This window comes from Dromiciops gliroides, chromosome 3 (assembly GCF_019393635.1).
Source record: "Dromiciops gliroides isolate mDroGli1 chromosome 3, mDroGli1.pri, whole genome shotgun sequence".
Lineage (NCBI taxonomy): Eukaryota > Metazoa > Chordata > Mammalia > Microbiotheria > Microbiotheriidae > Dromiciops > Dromiciops gliroides.
Window position 1 is genome coordinate 252517263 of NC_057863.1, and position 19313 is coordinate 252536575.

At 37.9% G+C, this 19313-nt stretch overlaps 1 long non-coding RNA gene across 1 annotated transcript; it reads right to left on the reverse strand.

Annotated features, from left to right (window-relative positions):
* Positions 1-13060: 13060 nt before the first annotated feature.
* Positions 13061-15761, reverse strand: LOC122751477. Its single transcript, XR_006355789.1, has 3 exons — positions 15685-15761; positions 13886-13925; positions 13061-13575 (listed from the first exon to the last, which is right to left on the reverse strand). It is a non-coding gene; the product is annotated as an uncharacterized LOC122751477 (long non-coding RNA).
* Positions 15762-19313: the final 3552 nt, after the last annotated feature.

The following is a 19313-nucleotide window of genomic DNA, read 5'->3' on the forward strand; positions in this document are numbered from 1 at the left end:
CACATCCCCACCAACAGTGGATTAGCGTCCCAGCTTTCCCACATCCCCTCCAACAGCCTGATGTGATTTGACAAGGGCAGAGTACAATGGGACTATCACTTCCTTTTTCCCAGATATTATTTATTTCTTAACTCAGCTTAAAATCCTTTCTTGTATGCCATATCACACAACTTACTCATGAGTCCACTAGTACCTTTAGATCTTTTTCAGAAAAAAAGAGTTCTAGTCATACATCTTGTACTTATGAAGTTGACTTTGTACCCTGAGATTTTTTTTAAATACTCTCTAGTCATACCTCCCCTATCTTGTACTTGTGAAGTTGATTTTTTCCAGCCCAAGTGTAAGACTTGACATCTGTCTCTCCATCTTTTTCTACAGGAACAGCATGAGAGACTTTATTAAATGTTTTGCTAAAATCTAGTTAAACTATAACTATTGCATGCTCCTGAACTACCCAGCTTAGTAATTCTGTCAAAAGGGAAATAAGGTCATCCTGGCAAGATCTGTTTTTAGATTTAAAAAAATAAACAAGGTCTATAGGGATCTTTTATTGTTTTAGAACATTTCCTATTCTGAAAATATTTCTCTTCCCCCTCCCCCAAATTGAACTCTTCTTTGTAATTAAGAAAAGCTATTCAGCAAAAGATAACTGATTCAGTGACTGTTTCTGACAATGTATACAACAATTTTTCCTAGTAGTCCTTGTCTCTCTGATGAGAGGAAAGAGACATATTTTGCTTTCTGTTCCTGGGACTATAACTGGTTTTTCTAGACCTCAGAATTCAGCTTCCTTCTGGTGAAAACACAGAATTTCAGAATTGGAAAGAACTCCAGTGGCCATTTAGTACAATGCAGACATGAAAAAGTGTGTCACCCATAACATACCTAACAAGTCTTGCTTAATGACCTCCAAGGGAGTGGAATCTACTATCTCCTGATTGGCTTTTGGATAGTTATATTTTTTCCATTTATAAAACCTAAATTTTCCTCTTTGCAACTTCCAAATCAAAGTAAAACTCACTGGCCTAGAGTGTTCCAACTCTCTTCCCTTCCTTTTATGAAAACTGGGACATTCATCCTTTTCTGATCCTGTGGTATATTCCCAGGTGTCTACAGTCTTTCAGTAATCACTACAAGTAGTTCAGCCATCACGTTTGCCAATGTTTTCAGCGCCCAATGAGGTAGTTCATCTGGGTCAGGGAACTAAAACTCTTCTAGGACAGGTAGATGGCCTTTTATTGCCTCCATACTTATCTTGGGTATCACCTCATAGAATCTGAGAGTTGGAAGAGACCTCAAAGGCCATCTTGTCCAAAATAAATCAAGCAGCCCAGCATTGTCTAGTTCTTCAATGGTCATCATCCCATCCAATCCTTGGTTCATCTTTCTCTTTTCCCCAATAAAGCTAAAAATAACAACTATTTTTGGCCTTTCTCTTTCTTCCCCAGCTTTGGCTCTCTGTAAACATTAGCACCCTAGACTCTATTCTTTCCAGATTGCACCATGGTTCTTATATCAATTTACCTGCCCTTGGTCTTATCTTCAGTTCATTATTTTTTAATCAAAGTTGGTTGGTGAGTTCCCTATGCAACCACATTGATCCTTTTGGACAACTCTCCTTCTTCCTCCTTATTGGTATTATTTCTTTTTTGCCTTCAGAATTTTACACTTTACAGAACTTCTCGTGCTACCTCTAATGACAACACCAGTAGATTTTTAGTCCATGGTACCTTACCTATCTTTCCTCTAAAGTTTTTGAAATCTCTCTCAAAAATCTACAGCGCAGTTCAAATGACTCCTGGCTTTCCTTTCTTCTATCTCAAGCTCTAAAAAGAATCAAAATAGTTATTTAGTTCTAAGGTTCTGATCATTTCTACCCCTAGCAACCAATTCCTCCTTTATTTGAGAGGATCAAATCCACAAATTCCCTGGTCTGCTTCTTCAATTTTTGAAAGGTGAAATTATTATTCTGTTAAGTTAAGAAATCATTACATGTTCTGCTTTTTTTTTTTTTTAGGAAAGAGAGGGAGAGGGAGAAGGAGAAGGAGAGAGAGAGGGAGAACTCCAGCAGATGTTTCAATAACCGAAGCACCTATCAGTGAAATGTCATACTTTCTGTTCCTGGTTTATGATGCTTTCTATCCAGGCAATCTGTATATACTCTGAAATCAATATTAATTCTGTCTTCACTTTCATTGATCTTTATCCCCCAAATTTTTCACTGCACTCCCCGATCCAGGATTTTCTCTTATTATTTTCATATACAATGCTACCTCTGCTCTCCCCTTCCTCACATACTTTTACCTATTATTTTTTTCTTTTCAATAAAGTATACCCTTCCAGAGACACATTACAGGCATAAATCTCATCCCCTCAAGTTTCAGTGATTCCTGTGAGATTAAATTTATCTCCTTGCATTAGGAGCTCTTATTCCTTTTACTAGCAAGTAAGGTGAAAGTGCCCATGTTATATGTATTTGTTTATAGATGTCTGAAGCCATGGATTTTTATTAATGGGTGGTTTCATGGGTTTTGTCTCCTATGAACTTCTAGGTGGCTCAATTGCTATTCTACATTGTAGCTACTCTCTACAGGAACTCTGAACCTTTTCTGGGTCATAGTCTTCCTTGGCAGTGGTGAAGCCTATGAACCCCTTCATGCAATGCTCTTACATGAGTAAAATAGCATACCTAGGATTTTAAAAAGAAAACTAATTATATTGAAATTTATCTAAATACTACCAAAACAACAAGAGTGACCAAGCTCATGGACTCCAGGTTAGGAACCCATGCTTTATGGAATTTAGTCTGGAGGAGATTCTTCCTCCCTCTTTCTTTTTAATTTAAAGCCCTTTTCATTAGGCTTGAAAGTCTCCAAACAAGTGGCAGACCTAAATTCTAGTCTTGTTTCTGCTACTAATTTGCTATGTGACTTTGGAGACTTACATAGTTTCTTTGTTGCTTAGTTTCTTGATGTGTAAAATGAAGCTAATAATTCTGTTATTATTATTATTATTATTATTATTTTTTGGTGAGGCAATTGGGGTTAAGTGACTTGCCCAGGGTCACACAGTTAGTAAGTGTCAAGTGTCTGAGGCCGGATTTGAACTCAGGTCCTCTTGACTCCAGGGCCAGTGCTCTAACCACTGCACCACCTTGCTGCCCCAATTCTGGTATTATTTATGTCATGGATAATCATTGGGGGAAAATGTAAAAGTGCTTTGAAAAGAACAAAAATATAGGTATTATTATTTAATATTTCTGGTTTATTCCCTAGGTACACAGAAGTATGGTATTATTTAGATTAATAGTATTTAGAAGGATTTGGATACTCACCCACAGTGTTGAGCACTAAAGTCCTTTACAATTATAATATTCTATGACTTTAACTAAAGCACATATTCAGCCTGAATCCTTCAGCATACTATCCAGGAATGGAATCATAGGGATGATTTTTAAAAGTGGCCTCTGGGCAGCTAGGTGGCATAGTGGATAAAGCACCAGCCCTAGATTTAGGAGGACCTGAGTTCAAATCCAGCCTCAGACACTTGACACTAGCTGTGTGACCCTCATTGTCCCACAGAAAAAAGTGGCCTCCGGATTCATAGGAAGATTATTAAGATTACATGCTACATGGGACTAGGAGATGGGTCTCCCAATGTTGTCTCAAGAAGGAATGATATGGGGCAGCTGGGTGGCTCAGTGGACAAAGCACCAGCCCTGGATTCAGGAGGATCCGAGTTCAAATCCGACCTCAGACACTTGACACTTACTATCTGTGTGACCCTGGGCAAGTCACTTAATCCTCATTGCCCTGGAGGGAAAAAGGAATGAGAGAGAAGGGCATCTGAGGAATCCTGACCACCAGAAAAGATCATTAAGCCTATAAAGGAAGCTAAAACTCCCTGCCCACAATGAATTTAAGTCTATTCTCTGAGAATGTATTGACCCCATTTGGGGGTTTTCTTGGAAAAGATACTGGAGTGGTTTGCCATTTTCTTTTCTGGTCATTTTATAGATGAGGAACTGAGGCAACCAGAGTTAAGTGATTTGCTCAGGATCACATAGCTAGTAAGTGTCTGAGGCCAGATTTGAATTTGGGTCTTCCTGACTGCAGACTTGGCACTCTATCTGCTGTGCCACCTAGCTGCCCTGAGCTAAGCCTGAGTTGGATATAAAAGAAATATAGAAAGAGTAATAAAAAGAAAAACCCACAAAACCCACCACCATCAGCTTGTGGCCCACAATACTCCCTAACCAGATTAAAATGCAATTGGGAAATACTTAACAAAATAAATAAGAATACAATAAAACATAGATAACATTACATTTTAAAAGGAAGTTATTATGCAGCCTACAGGGATCCTTTTGTATGTCCACATTAATGGCCCATTTCTATTTGGGCTTTGACACCATTGGAGTAGTCCTTACCCCTCAAGACCGTTAAAGTCCAGTTAATGTTATCTTAGGCACCATACTTTGGAGTCTCTTCTCCTTCCATATCCCACCCTCATTACATATATCATCTTGTGTGAGAAAACCACAAAGCTGTACAGAGCCCAAAATGATGATGGTAGAGAGGTCATTCCTTCCAGTTCCCTCATTTTAGAGATGAGTAAAATGAAGGGAAGAGAGGTTAAGTGACTTGTTCAAAGTGATACATCTAGAGGTTAGACTTGAATCTGTCTCTTTTTTACTTTTTTTCTTAAACTCTTTTCACTCTACCATAAAAGTTTATGGAGCGGGGGCAGCTAGGTGGCTCAGTGGATAGAGCACCGGCCCTGGATTCAGGAGGACCTGAGTTCAAATTTGGCCTCAGACACTTAACAATTACTAGCTGTGTGACCCTAGGCAAGTCACTTAACCCCAATTGCCTCACAAAAAAAAAAAAAAAGTTTATGGAGCCCAGAATCCTTAAGTTTGGCATTTTTGTAAAATATCCCCAGTAGATATCTCACTGAAAGGTAAATTCAGGGAATATATGACTTTAACGATGGTGTTCCCATGTGAATATGCCACTACGAAGCAAAAAGACCAAAATAGCCCACTAATGGTCAAACTCTGTTAAGCATTTGCTGCCTTCCATCAGAAGCCAACCTGACTTACATTTCAGGACCTACATGCTTTTGGACAACTGCATTGCTCTCAGGGGGAGAACTGTCACATACAGACTGCCATCAGCTATTCAAACTGAGCTCATTCCATTGTTTTCTTACTATATTAACTATGGCTAGATCAGAGAACTGAAGAAAGTGCTAAAGTAGAGCTTACTATGAAGGCTTACAAAAAGTGTGGTATTTGGAAAATGTTTTCAATCTTCGGGTACAAGAGACCTTTTTATTTTCCCTGAAAGAAACTATATTCAAATAGACTTTGGAGGTATGTACTATCTATTTAAAAAGGAGAATAGGGAGGAAGTCAATGATAAAACGAAAGACTCCATATACCCCAAAATGTTTACAGCAGCATTTCTTGTAGTAGCAAGGGCCTGGAAACAGAGTAGTTATCTGCAAACAAGAATGGATAAACAGATTTTGGTGCATTAATAAGTGGAATATTTTGCTATAAAGAACTATAAATATGATGAATATAGAGAATGGTGGAAGATTTTACATGAACTGATACAAAGTAAAGTTAGCAGAACCAAGTGAACAATATACACGATGTTTACAAAAATTTAAATGTAAAAGCAACCAGAAAACAATGAAAAAATGAATTATTAAAATTACAAAAAATGAACTTGGTCCCATAAAAGCACTATGAGAAGACAACTCCTCTCCCCCGACACCTCTCCCCACCACCTATGTGGCAGAGAAGGGATACTGCCTATTGCATCAAAATTTTTTTTTGAAGTATTGATTAGTTTGGGTGATTTTTTTCTCTTTTTCTTTTTTACTTTAAAAAAGACTTTGTTAGATGGGATGGCTTTCTGAAAGGGAAGAGGGATAATGATATAAGGCACAATTTAAGCTTTGAAAAATAAAAAGACGTTCATAAAATTTAAGTTTTTTTTTAAAGGTCAGATTGGGAGATAGACCTGATCTAAAATTTTCAATAAACAAGTTTTACCATATATATATATACACATACATACACACACATATACACATATACATGTATACATATGCATGTGTATATATATATATGTGTGTGTGTGTGTGTGTGTGTGTGTGTAAGGTAAAACTTGCATACACACACACACACACACACACATCATGGGGCAATGTCTTGACTTGCATGTGAATTGGATTAAAATGAGGCAGAGTTGCACAAAGTCCTCAGACTCACTCTCTTTTCCAATCATTGAAGTCCAGTGGCAGGACAAAAGTCAATTTGGCAATGATGGAGGATGCAGTGGATAACCTTGGTGACTTGGATATCTGACCAAGCTCTAAGCCCTCCATAGTGACTGGTTCAGCTGCCTTCATGGCTGTTGAAACAAATTGTTCTTATTCACCCATTCTGCTAGGGGAAGTCTTCACACTTGGATTAGACATCCCCGTAATTTACCAAGGGGTGTGTAGCCTTTTGGTCATCTTTAACCTCACTTAGCTCATCTGCAGAGACCCAGTTTTAGTGGAGCCAAATAGAATGAGAGATGAGAAGTACAAAGTACAAAGGAGGACTGAGGAATAGGAAGGAGGGAAACACGCATTTATTTACTGTGTGCTAGGCACCTTGCTAAGTGCTTTACAAATATCTCATTTGATCCTCAAAATAACCCCGAAAGGTAGGTGATATTATTACCCCCATTTTACAGTTGAAAAAGTTGAGGCAGACAGAGATTAAGTGACTTATCCAGGATCACACAACTAGTAAGTGTCTGAGGCCAGATGTGAATTCAGGCCTTCCTGACTTCAAGCCCAGCACTCTATCCACTGAACTACTTGGCTACAAGAAGAGACTGGTATAATCTCTGGCTCCACTTTTTTTTTTTTTGCTCACTATCTGCACATGAAAGAAATATTTTATTTAAAAATTAAGTGTTCTTTAAAAGCAGAGCTTCCTCAAACTAATAGCATAGGTAAAAACACTTGCTAATTTAATGACAAATTGCATCAGTGACCAATTATTGGTCAAGCGTGAACCAAATACAGTTTTGAGTAATCAAGTGGAATTTGTATCCTCAGAAAACTAAAGCCTATGAGATGGGGCAGGGGGCAGGAAGCCTTCAGGACCTTATTGAGGTTTTTGAAATAATAAGGAGTCTGAACAGTTCAGTTACAATCAGGAATCAGCATCAAGTTGCTCAGACAGAGTTTATTAAAAATTAACTAAATAGTCTGAGATTACTATTTTAAGCATTATGAATCAGAAAATGGAGAATACCTAGCCAAAGAGATGACTAGTCTTAATTCTTAATAGCCAATTGTGAGGGAAATGGACCAAGATGAGCTTTCAGACATAGAAGTGGCAGTCAGTTTTGAGACAGAGACACAGGTTATGGCTAAATTTAAGAAACAGTTTTGAGGGGAGAAAAATATGAAGAGTCAAAGGGCAGTTTCCCATTAGTTGTTGAGTTCTTGCCAGTTGAAGGAAAGGTATATTCCAAATTATGGAGGATAAAGTGAAACATTAGCAATAGCATAGATCTCTGAATTAGGCTAGAAAAACTATTAATGGTAAATTGCTAATCCTTACTCTCTTCAAAACCAAAATGTTTGCCGGGTGTGCTGTTTCCAGTCCAGTATACCAGTATCATCTTGCAAAATGTCTCAGTCCATCAGAGAAATGCGAATGAAAAGATCAAAGTAGAAGGGATAGAGGTATAAGCTAAAATCAGAAGTTTTCTGCATCAGTTATTACTTGGGGATAAACCTAACATAATTTTATTCCAACTCAAACCACTCCAGGAGTTTTGTTCCTCAACTAACGGGTACTCTGTGAACATAACGTCTATGAAAGAGGCCTGAGAGACCAAGAAAATAGGTTCAGAAATAGAATCCTGATCCTGCTATCACTAAAAAGAAATGATTTCTTTCATACTTAATCAAATTTAACATATATTTTATGTTTCTTATTGATTTCATTGTGTTAAATTTGTAGGATAATGTGTATCCATATGCATAAAATCAAATGTCTTTGCTAATGTTACAAAATGTATGTTTTATGCATGTGGAATCAATTAATTCAAAGATGCATTGAATAAATAAATATATGAATCCTCAAAATTACAATAATGATCGTCTATTAGATACCTATATTCAACCAAAAGGCTTAGGGAGCTCTTAAATGTTAGGCCATTTATTGTCACTAATTTCTTAATTAAAAATTTTTTCTTAATAACATTTTATATTTTCCAAAGACGTGCACTAATAGTTTTCAACATTCATTTTTGAGTTCCAAATTTTCTTCCTCCTTTTTCTCCTTCCTCCCGAACGCAGCAAGAAATCTGATATAGGTTGTATATGTGCAATCATGTTAGACATATTTCCACATTAGTCATGTTGTGAAAGAAGGATCAGAACAAAAGGGAAAAAACACAAGAAAGAAAAAACCCAACAAAAAAAGTGTATACTTCAATCTGCATTCAGATTCCATAGTTCTTTATCTGGATGTGGAGAATATTTTCCATCATGAGTCTCTTGGAGTTGTCTTGGATCATTGTATTGCCAAAAAGAGCTTAGTCTATCATAGTGATCATAACACAATGCTGCTGTTACTGTGTACATTGTTCTCCTGGTTCTGCTTACTCCACTTAGCATCAGTTTGTAAGTCTTTCCAGGTTTTTCTGAAATCCACTTGCTCATCATTTCTTATAACACAATAGTATTCCATTACATTCCTATACCACAATTTATTCAGCCATTCCCCAATTAATGGGCATCCCCTCAATTTCCAATTCTTTGGCACCACAAAGAGAGCTGCTATAAATATTTTTGTACATGTGGGTAAATTTGTGTGTGTGTGTGTGTGTGTGTGTGTGTGTGTGTGTGTGTGTGGTGATATCGTCACACAATATTCTTGCTATTAAAGTAGGAACAGGTACTATTATTTCATTTTACAACTGGAGAAAATGAAGAAAGCAAAAGGCTTTAGAATGGAAAGTGACCTGAGAAATATTCTAGCATAGCCCACCCATTTTACAGATGCTCAGAGGCTCAAGAGGGATAAAATATCTTGCCTAAAGTTACACCAATAAGAAGCCTGGAGCAGCTAGGTGGCACAGTGGAAAAAGCACTGGCCCTGGAGTCAGAAGGATCTGATTTCAAATCTCACCTCAGACACTTACTAGCTGTGTGACCCCGGGTAAGTCACTTAACCCCAGTTTGCCTTAAACATCTGGGGCCATCTCCAGTCTTCCTGATCTATATTTTGCCACTGGATCCAGATGGCTCTGGAGGAGAGAGTGAAGTTGATGACCTAGCACAGCCCTTCTTCACTTAAATCCAATTCACTGCAAGTCATGACATCAACGCAACATCATAGTTCTCTTTGAGAATGAAGAGCCACCACCACCACCAACAATAAAGCTAAACAATATGGTGTCAATGTAAAGTAAGCACTTAATAAATACTTGTTGCCTTCCCTTGCTAAAAGGGGTGATAATGTGTCAGAAGAGAGATGAAAGTCAATTCCCTGGCTCCCTGTTTCCCACTCCAAAAGACCTCACTTTCCACTTCCACATCATCAACCAAAGGGAAGTGATAAATGAAATGACATCTGAAGGTATGTATGGACAAATACTTTGGGTCTGGACTCAGATTTTAGTGCAACTAAGTGAGTTTTACTGATCATGCATATAATTTCTTTTTAGATGTGCAATTTATGATCTTTTATCTTTATTCACAAGCACAATTCTTCATCTTGAGTTTTCATTTATCACATCCAAACCATCTGTCAGACAGAGAGTTAGAAAGGGGTCGATGAAAACACATCTCAACAGGCCATGTTAAGAAACAGTTTCACCAAGCAATAATGGAAAGTGAAGCAATTGACCTTAACAGTCACCAATCAGGTGTTTGCAATAGAGTCAAGACATGGGGGTTCAGTGCTCTTTAAAGCCCAATAGAAAAGGAACAGTATGTGGATGGAGGCTGGCAGGTTTTGCAGCCTAAATATCATAAAGTGGTTCCAAGAGAATCTTTATTTTATGGCAATTATCCTAAAACATGATTAAAAACACACACACAACTGAAACTCACTTTTAAAACATGGATGTGTTTTTCTCTCTCCTTCCATCTATGCAAGTAAATCAATTGGTGTTTTTTTTTTAGAAATCCCCCCCACCCCGTTTCTCATATGGGGCATACAATTGAAGAAAGTTTTAGTAGTTGATTTGGTTTTAAGTTTCACATTAAATTTGTTGTCTTTAACATTCAGTTGGTAAGATCACAATGTTTCCCTGTCATCTCCCCACCCTTTGATTCTTACATTTCTTTTGTGAATTCTCTGTAGGTAATTCTATCTTCTGCACAGAAGGTATTATAAGTATCATAGGCTTTAGAGCTAAAAGTCAGATAGCTCAACCCACCCATTTTACAGATGAGAAAACAGAGGCTCAAGAAAGATGAAGTCTCTTACCTAAAGTAATATAGTAAATAGCAGAACTAAGGTTTGTATTGACTCTAAATCTAGCCCTTTTCTCTCTACCATGCCTGTCATCTTCTTTTGATTCAGTTATCTAGAAGATCTTGATGTCAAGCTTGTCAGTCAATCACTCTCACTTTCTTCTCTAGTCATACAGGTTCCATGTGTAAAAAAATATATTTATGAATACTATCAGTCTTGAAACCTTTCTGAAAAGGACAGCAGCTGATAACAGTTTACATGGTACTTTAAAAAAAGTATCAAACCTGTGAGATACATGGAGTCAGTATTATGATGCCCATTTCAAAGTTGAGCAAACTGTTTCAAAGAGGTTGAGTGACTTCCATAGGGCTACATAATTCGTAAATGTCAGAGGCAAGGCTTCTAAGGGAAAGGGGACAAGCATTTATTAAATGTCTACTGTGTGTCAGTGCTAAGCACTTTACAAACATGTCATTCAATCCTCAGAACAACCCTGAGAGGTTGCGCCTATTATAATATGCAACAGCTGAGAAAACTAAGGCAGACTCAAAGTGACTTGCCCAGGGTCACACAGCTAGTAAGTATCTGAGGTCAGATTTGAACTCAGCTATCTCCTCAATCCAGGCCCAAAACTCTATTCAATATGCCATCTGATTTCATAAGTGTTTTTACCACTATATTCTATTGATTTTTCTTGCCATTAAGCCGCAGACAGAACTAGTAAAGAGATCTCTGACTCTACTCACCATCTCTATTTACCAGACCAGGGCTTTTAAATTATATCCCGTGGGGGCAGCTAGGTGGCACAGTAGATAGAACACCGGCCCTTGAGTCAGGAGTACCTTAGTTCAAATCTGGCCTCAGACACTTGACACTTACTAGCTGTGTGACCCAGGGCAAGTCACTTAACCCCCCTTGCCTCACCAAAACAAAAAACAACAACAACAACAAAATTATATCCCATGGAACCTTATGGTTCCCAAGGATATCCCAAAGGAATTCTGACAAAAGAAGTCATCACTGTGGGTGTATACATATACATATACATGCATATACACGAACACACATGTGTGCACACATGTACACATAGAAACACACACATACCCCACATGTATATGTATACACACATAATATACCCTATGTATGTGTATAGACATGTAATATACATAGCTCCATATGTATATATGTACACACACTATACATACCCCCATGTATATATGTACATTTTATGTGTGTATATAAACATGTGGACATATACATATATGTATAACATAACTTGGACCTGGCTCAAGGCTATTGTACCACAGTTAGGACTCTTGGGAATAAAAAATTCAGGAAATCACTGCCATGGACTACATAGCAAGTTGTATTTGCCATGCTTATCAAGGTAGCCTCTGACATTTTTTCCATAGATTCTTAAATTACTATAGCTTTTCTGGGAAAAAAAAAAAGAATTCAGACTAGTGGAGGACCTATATATCTTGCCTGTCGACTCTGTGCAACATCAAGGGAGTACTTCGTTCCTTGATGCTAATGAATTATAGGACTTGGAAAAACCTCAAAAAGCCATCTAATCCATCCCTCTCTCCAAAATCTCTAAGAACCCCAAGGAAAGGAATTCCAGATGTTGCAGTGAGGGTTTTTTCCTAATTTTTTCCCTTTCCTTACTAAATATTTTTAGAAGAGAGTGGACAGACAGCTGTTTGACATGAGATAGCTATCCTCCTACCCGGTCACAGATTAAGACTCTCTGGGATTCCTGGATGCCATAACTTTAGGGAACCTTTCATTGTAGTTCATAATTTTTTTAAACTCTATGCTATTATAGTATTTAAAATTTATTACACTTTAGAAATGAAAAACAGGTTTATTGTCCTATTATTTTATTGATAAACTATTTTGTTTTTTAATTTCTATTTTAAGATTGAAATGTAAAAATAAGCTATTAATGCCGCTCTGGTTTATTTTTGGCAGCTAGATGGAACAGTGGATAGAGAGCTAGACGTGGAGTCAGGAAGACTCATCTTTCTGAGTTCAAATACAGCCTCAGACACTTACTAGCTGTGTGACCCTGGGCAAGTCACCTAACACTGTTTGCTTTAGTTTCCTCATCTGTCAAATGAGCTGGAGAAGGAAATGGCAAACCACTTTAGTGTATTAGTCAGGAAAACCCCAGTCAGACACGACTGAAAGGACTTGACAATAACAGTTTATTTTTAGAACATAACAAGGTCTAAGAAAAAACTAGATTTAGAAATAACTAAAATTATATCACTTTATTGATTGAAAGTAAAGAGGATGATCACCTTTGGCCATCATTAAATTATACTATTAAAAATCTTAACAAAATAATATGCTGGGTCAGGGGCAGAGCATGGGGGTGTAGTTCAGAACTAGAGTAGAAGATTTGGAACAATACTTATGGGGAATGTTATAAGTAGTAAGAAATTAATGAAATGATTAGGGTTGATTGTCTGCTACCCTGAAGGCACAGTAACCAGTGTGAGAGTAAGGACAGAGATAAATAATATACATAGTCTCTACCCTCAGTCCAATAGACGCTTGACAAATATTTATTTAATTTTGAACTGAGAACTGAGATATGACATGTACACAAATCTTAACAATACATGATAAAATATTATTGACATCATAAGAGTGATGAATAGGGACTGGGCCTGTGATTTCACTGTTATAGGGAATTCCCAGGGAAACACCTTCTATCACCATCTTTGTAATTTATAGTCTTAGAGGGTTACCTACAGCACTGACAGATCAAGTGACTTATCCAGAGTGATACAATTAATGTGTGTCAGAAGTAGAGCTTGATGTAAGTCTTCCTGGCTCAGGGGTGACTATCTACTATGCCACACTGCCCTTCTGTTACCATAATGCAAACCATGTGCTACAAGGAGTTCAGAGGAGGGAGATCATGTCCAACTTTGAGGGTCTGGGAGGAGAATCAGGGAAGGCCATCTGGAGAAGGAGGCATTGGATCTGGGTCTTGAGAAATGGCAATCTTGACAGGAAGAGATGGGGGAAAGTACTCTGCATGGAAAGAAGAACTGGAGAAAATGTGTGAGTTAGAGAACAGATTCAGGAAGTGCCAAATAGTTTGATTTGGGTAGAGCATACAGTACATACATGAAGTTAGTGGGAATGTTGACTAGAAAGGTTAATTGGGGCCAAATCAAAAAGAGGTATTTTGAATTTCCAAGCTAAAGAGTTTGGATTATTCACAAAGCAATGGGGAGCCTTTGAATATATTTTAGCAAGAGAGTGACAGGGGCAGCTAGATGGCGCAGTGGTTAAAGCACCAGCCCTGGATTCAGGAGTACCTGAGTTCAAATCCAGCCTCAGACACTTGACACTTACTGGCTGTGTGATCCTGGGCAAGTCACTTAACCCCCATTGTCTGAAAAAAAAAAGAGTGACATTATTGTTGTTGTTATTGTTGTTGAGTCATTTCAGTCATATCAAACCTTCCATGACTCCATTTGGAGTTTTCCTGGCAGAGACACTGGAGTGGTTTGCCATTTCCTTCTCCCGCTCATTTTACAGATGAGGAAACTGAGGCAAATGGAAATAAGTGTCATGAAGACAGTAAGTGTCTGAGGCCAGATTTGAAATCATGAAGATGAATCTTTCTGATTGCAAGCCCAGTGCTCTATCTACTGCACCATTTAACTGCCCTGTGACATGATCGAAGCCATGCATTAAGAAAACTGATCTGACAATAAGATATGGGATATCTTGTATGGAAGAAAATGAAGTCAGAAAATACAGGTAGAAAACTTTTGTAGTACTCCAAACAAGAGACAATGAGGCCTTAGGTTAAGATGGTTGCAGTAGGAATGAAAATGAAAACGAATAACATGGGAGAAAATACAAAGGCATAGCTGACAAGACTTGATGACTGCTTGAATGTAGAGGAATGAGGAAAAGTAAGAGGATGGCACTGTTGTTTCAAACCTAGTTGATTGACAAAAAATGGTGATGCTCTTAATAGAAATAGAGAAAATAAAAGACTGAATAGGTTTGGTGGGGAGAAGAAGATAATGAGGACCTCTCATTTCCAATCCTGATGAATGATTATCTAACCTGTGCTTGAAAATTTTAGTGATGAAGAGATCACTACTATACAGGGTCATAAGTTCCCTTGCTGGACAAGTGTTTCAGAGTTCCCTGACCTCTAGCCCACTGACATGCTCTAGGCAAGAGATAAGGGTGCAGGAGGTAGAGTTCACATGGGTCTTAAAGATTCACCACCCAAAAAATCCCTTTGATATACTTTGTGCCTCAGATCTCAGGTGGCTTGGTAGCAAGGTCCATCATGCCAGTTAATATCCACTAAAATACTCTAACAGACATCCTAAGAAACTCTCCAATCTGGAAGCTGCATCGGTCTAATCTGTTTTCTCTTTTCTGCCTCTAAAACTATGAAGTTCTGCATAGGCAGATTCAAGGACCAGATTCAAACAGAAACAGCGGGCTCCTGCTTCTCCCTCCTTTCCTGTGCTGGCTACAGGTGGCCTGTGTATGACAGAACTGCTGTGCCCCTCAGAGTTGACACCTCCATCCGTGGTCTTTCCACCCCTACTCCTCCACTATAACCCAACTGCCCTGCCTTCCTTACTGTGCTAACACATACCTTACCCTAAACCAAAAATCTTTGTTGTTTCTACCCACTGGTCCTAGTCCTCCCCTGGGGGGACAGAATAAATCAACTCCTTCTTTCACATGACAGCCCTTCAAATATCTAAAGACGTAGTCCTTCTTTACTTTCCCTTCAAAGGTTATTATATTCCAACTGGCAGACAAGTTACAGACCAAAACCTAAGCGATGGACACATCTCGAGTGGCTCTCTATTCATTTCACCCTTGAAACATTTTCGCATCTGCCTCATTTCACTCATTCACGCTGACATGGAGATTTCATCAATGCTTTTAGCAGACAAGCTGGAGACAGTTATAACCAACTTAGAAATCCATATTTATTTATTTTCCCTTTCAGTTTATCAAATAAGCGTTAATAAAAGGAGACAAAGGAGTCACACCAGGACAAGACGTGTGTCAGAGAGTCGCCTGGCATAAGGACAGCAATTTTTCAGTTGTTACCAGCCCTAGTCACCAACGCAGAGCAGTCCCCCCCCCCCCAGCCACTAGGCCATCACCTCATTTATATGGTGTACACGACTTGTTTCCTTTTCCTCCTGCTTGAGGAATCTCTCCCTGACAGAAAAGCCTTGGCATCATGGCACCGAGAAGAAAGCTGGAAAAGAGAAACAAAGAGAACCCTCAGAAGTGACCGCAGCCATGTTCAGATGACTAATAATAACAGGATGAAAGGTCTTTCCAATATTTACCTCACCTGCTCCTACCTGCTTTTCTCTGAGCTATGAGTTATGGGGCCAACATGCCTCCTCTTGCTCAGGTAGAAGTTACAGTATCTCTCCACTTACTAGCTTATAGCACCCAGAGATTTGGCCCCACAGGTATTCTCATTAGGAATGAATTCAACTAGATCAGAGATAGAAAGGAAGCCAAGGGTGAAAGGTTTCCATCACCTAGTAATGCCAATTTTATCATCACTTACAATAATTCCCCTCTGCCAATTTTATCATCACTTACAATAACCTCCATTAGGGTGGTAAGGCATTAAGTCGAAAGTTGATTGCAAATAATCGGAATGGTTTCACTGATTATATGGAATCTGATTCCTGCCCCCGCCCTGCTTAAAATGGAATTTTGAAACATTTCTAATTCCTGAAAGTGGGGCTTATCAAAGTGAAGAGACAATGATGCCGAAGAATGAAAAAATGAAAAGATTTTTTAAATTGGCCAAATGTCTGGTGGTATAAAGGAAGTCAAAATTCTCTGAGAGGAAAATGGATGAAAGGAGATTGAGAATCTAGAAGGCATTTTTCCCTTTGGATTTAATTCACCTTTATTCCCCTGGGGTCAAATTAGACTGTTTACTACTGATCAGTGGTTCCCTGTGCCTGGAAAATCTGATACTTTCGTCTGATCTCACAGATTGATGACCTGTGCTGAGTGCATTGTCTTTTTAAGAATTAAGTATAATTTGCCAGGGTCTGAATTTTACGAGTCTCCATAGCTGTGAAATGCTTTAAGTAAAGGATATAGAACCTAGGACGCATTATATTGTCACTTAGTGAGGCTATAAAGTTTTGTCAGTGTATCCATTATAAGCCCTAGCTTTCAGGGGGCTACAATAACTCAGTGGATTTTTAAAAAATCAAGCTGCTAGTTGAAACTTGGCATATATAGACCCGAATCAAATTATTTGTTTCAAATTTGATAAAAGACCCTTTAGCTGGTTTTAAGTTTATGAGATTATAAATGTCCTCTGCCTCCCAGTCAGTGCTTGGTTGTTAGGGATGCCTTTTTTTTTTTTTTTGGCTATTTCTGAAACTAAAAATGATTTCCTTTCATCAACAGAAATTTTCTAACCCATTACTCAGTAATTACTTCAATGTTTCTGGCCAGGGTGGAATGCAAAATGACCTGAGTGTTAGTAATAATAATGACGATGATGATACCTTGTATTTGTATATTGCTTTTAACTTTTTCAAAGCACTTTCAAAGCTATTATCTTCTCTTTATTTTCAAAACATGCCTGTGAAGTAGGTTGAGAAACTACTTATTATTCCTGTTTTCAAAGTAAGGAGGGTAATTCCCCTAATTTTCCAGATGAAGCAACTGAGGCCCAGCAAGGCCAAGTGACTTGCCCAGGGTCACACACATCAAAAAAGGATTCTAATTGAGATTAAAAAGAAACTTAAAGTTTTCAAAGGCACCATTCTGAAGCTTGGAAGAGGGGTGGTGAGGGTCCCTTGCAGCAATTGAAGGAACACCATATGTTGCTAGCCTAATAATACCTTAGATGGGCTCTGAGGCCTGCTGGATGAATACCCTTTGAACTGAAGAGTCTCCATCTTTGGAGTAAAGTTGCTCCATTATTCCTTTCTAAAAGTAATTAAAAGAGGGCTTGAGTTCTCTCTCCCCAAAGGTTTCTAAAGAGCTTTCAAATAATGCAAATAATTCAAATCTTAATATGCCCTCAGATAAGGACTCCTGAGCTTCATTGTATACAGCCCCACTGCGTATTAAATCATGTCTTACCCAATTGCTCCTTCTCTGGATACTCATGTGAAATAAGAGTCAAGATTTTTTTTAGTGTGAATGGCAGAGAGATCCCCTGGATTTCTGTGTCATTTGTAGATACATTTAATCCTGTGTGACTTAGTCCAGGAACCCTGAAAATTCAAAAATACGGGGAAGGAAGGCTTAGAGATTGTTGCTCTGGCTGGTACCTTGAATCTGAAGGTTTCCTCTCTGATAATTTTCAACCCTTTTTATAAGGAAAGGCAATTGACAATTTCTTTGAATGAACTAGGGCAAGAGGCCCTCGTGTAAGGTTCTGCCTCATCGCACATAGTCTATGGAAATATGGCCATGAGTGGTTATTGATAAACTGTTCACAGGATCATAAGGCTAAAGCTGAAAGGAATTCCAGAGGCTACGTACTGTATAGTCTGGCCTTCCCATTTTACTCAGGAGAAATCTGAGGCCCAGAGAGGTTAAGTGATTTAAGTGATCTGAGGTCATACTGGTAGTTACGTGACAGATACTCCACTCCAAATTCAGTTCTCTTTCCCATTATACCGATCTGTAATGACAGCACCATCCAATTGTAATTGTAATAAGCCTCTTTTTGTGTGGGGGCATTTACTAATTAACAGGCTCATTCCATGCAGTTAAGGGACATGGGCATATGTATGTGTGTGTGTATACATATGTACATATATACACACATATATAAATGTGTGTATGTGTGTGTGTGTGTGTGTGTGTGTGTATATATATATATATATATATATATATATATATATATATATATATATATATATATATATATATATATATATATATATATATATATATATATATATACATATACATATATATGGAGAGAGAGAGAGAGAGAGAGAGAGAGAGAGAGAGAGAGAGAGAGAGAGAGAGAGAGAGACCCATGATGGGAAGGAAGCAGATCTAAAGACCTTTATTTTCAGGTTTTTTACATTAGGCTCAAATGTTCGATTTTCCATGTGTTCTTCCATATTAAAAACAAAAAGAAAAAGGAAATCCCAAAATGACCTAAATTTAAAAAAAAAGACAGTTGAGGGGTATATATAGGAAGCACCTGTCTGTCATTAATATTCCTTTTATTAAATTTAATTGGTATTGACTTGAAAATAAGTAACATGAAAACTGGATGGGTTGAAATACACGGGAAAATATTTGAAATTTCCTTCATGGGCTACTATGATAAAGGTATTTTACTTAATTTAGCTTAAAAGTAGTCATCAGCAGCAGTTGTTATCATTCCCCATTACTGATAAAGCATTACCAATTGTGTGTTAATATGGTACATGTGGAATGGGACCAAGATGCTATCTTAGGAATATCTCTATTTAGATAAAAGCAGAACAGTTGGACAAGAGTGATAATTCTATTTATGCAAAACAATCACATCAAAAGACCAACAATGAGCTTGATGACCCTGAGAAAATTTTCTATTCTATTTCATCTGGTAGCATAGAGTTTGTAGCCATTCTTGTTAAGCGCACTTTCTCTGGATAATCTAGATAATGTTTCATGGAGAAAATTGATACTTTAATTATAATGTAAAAGATACTAATCTCTCCAGTACAGCTCCTAGAGCGAGTCTATAGACAAGATGCTGTATTGACTAAGTTGTTCTTAGAGCAATAAAATG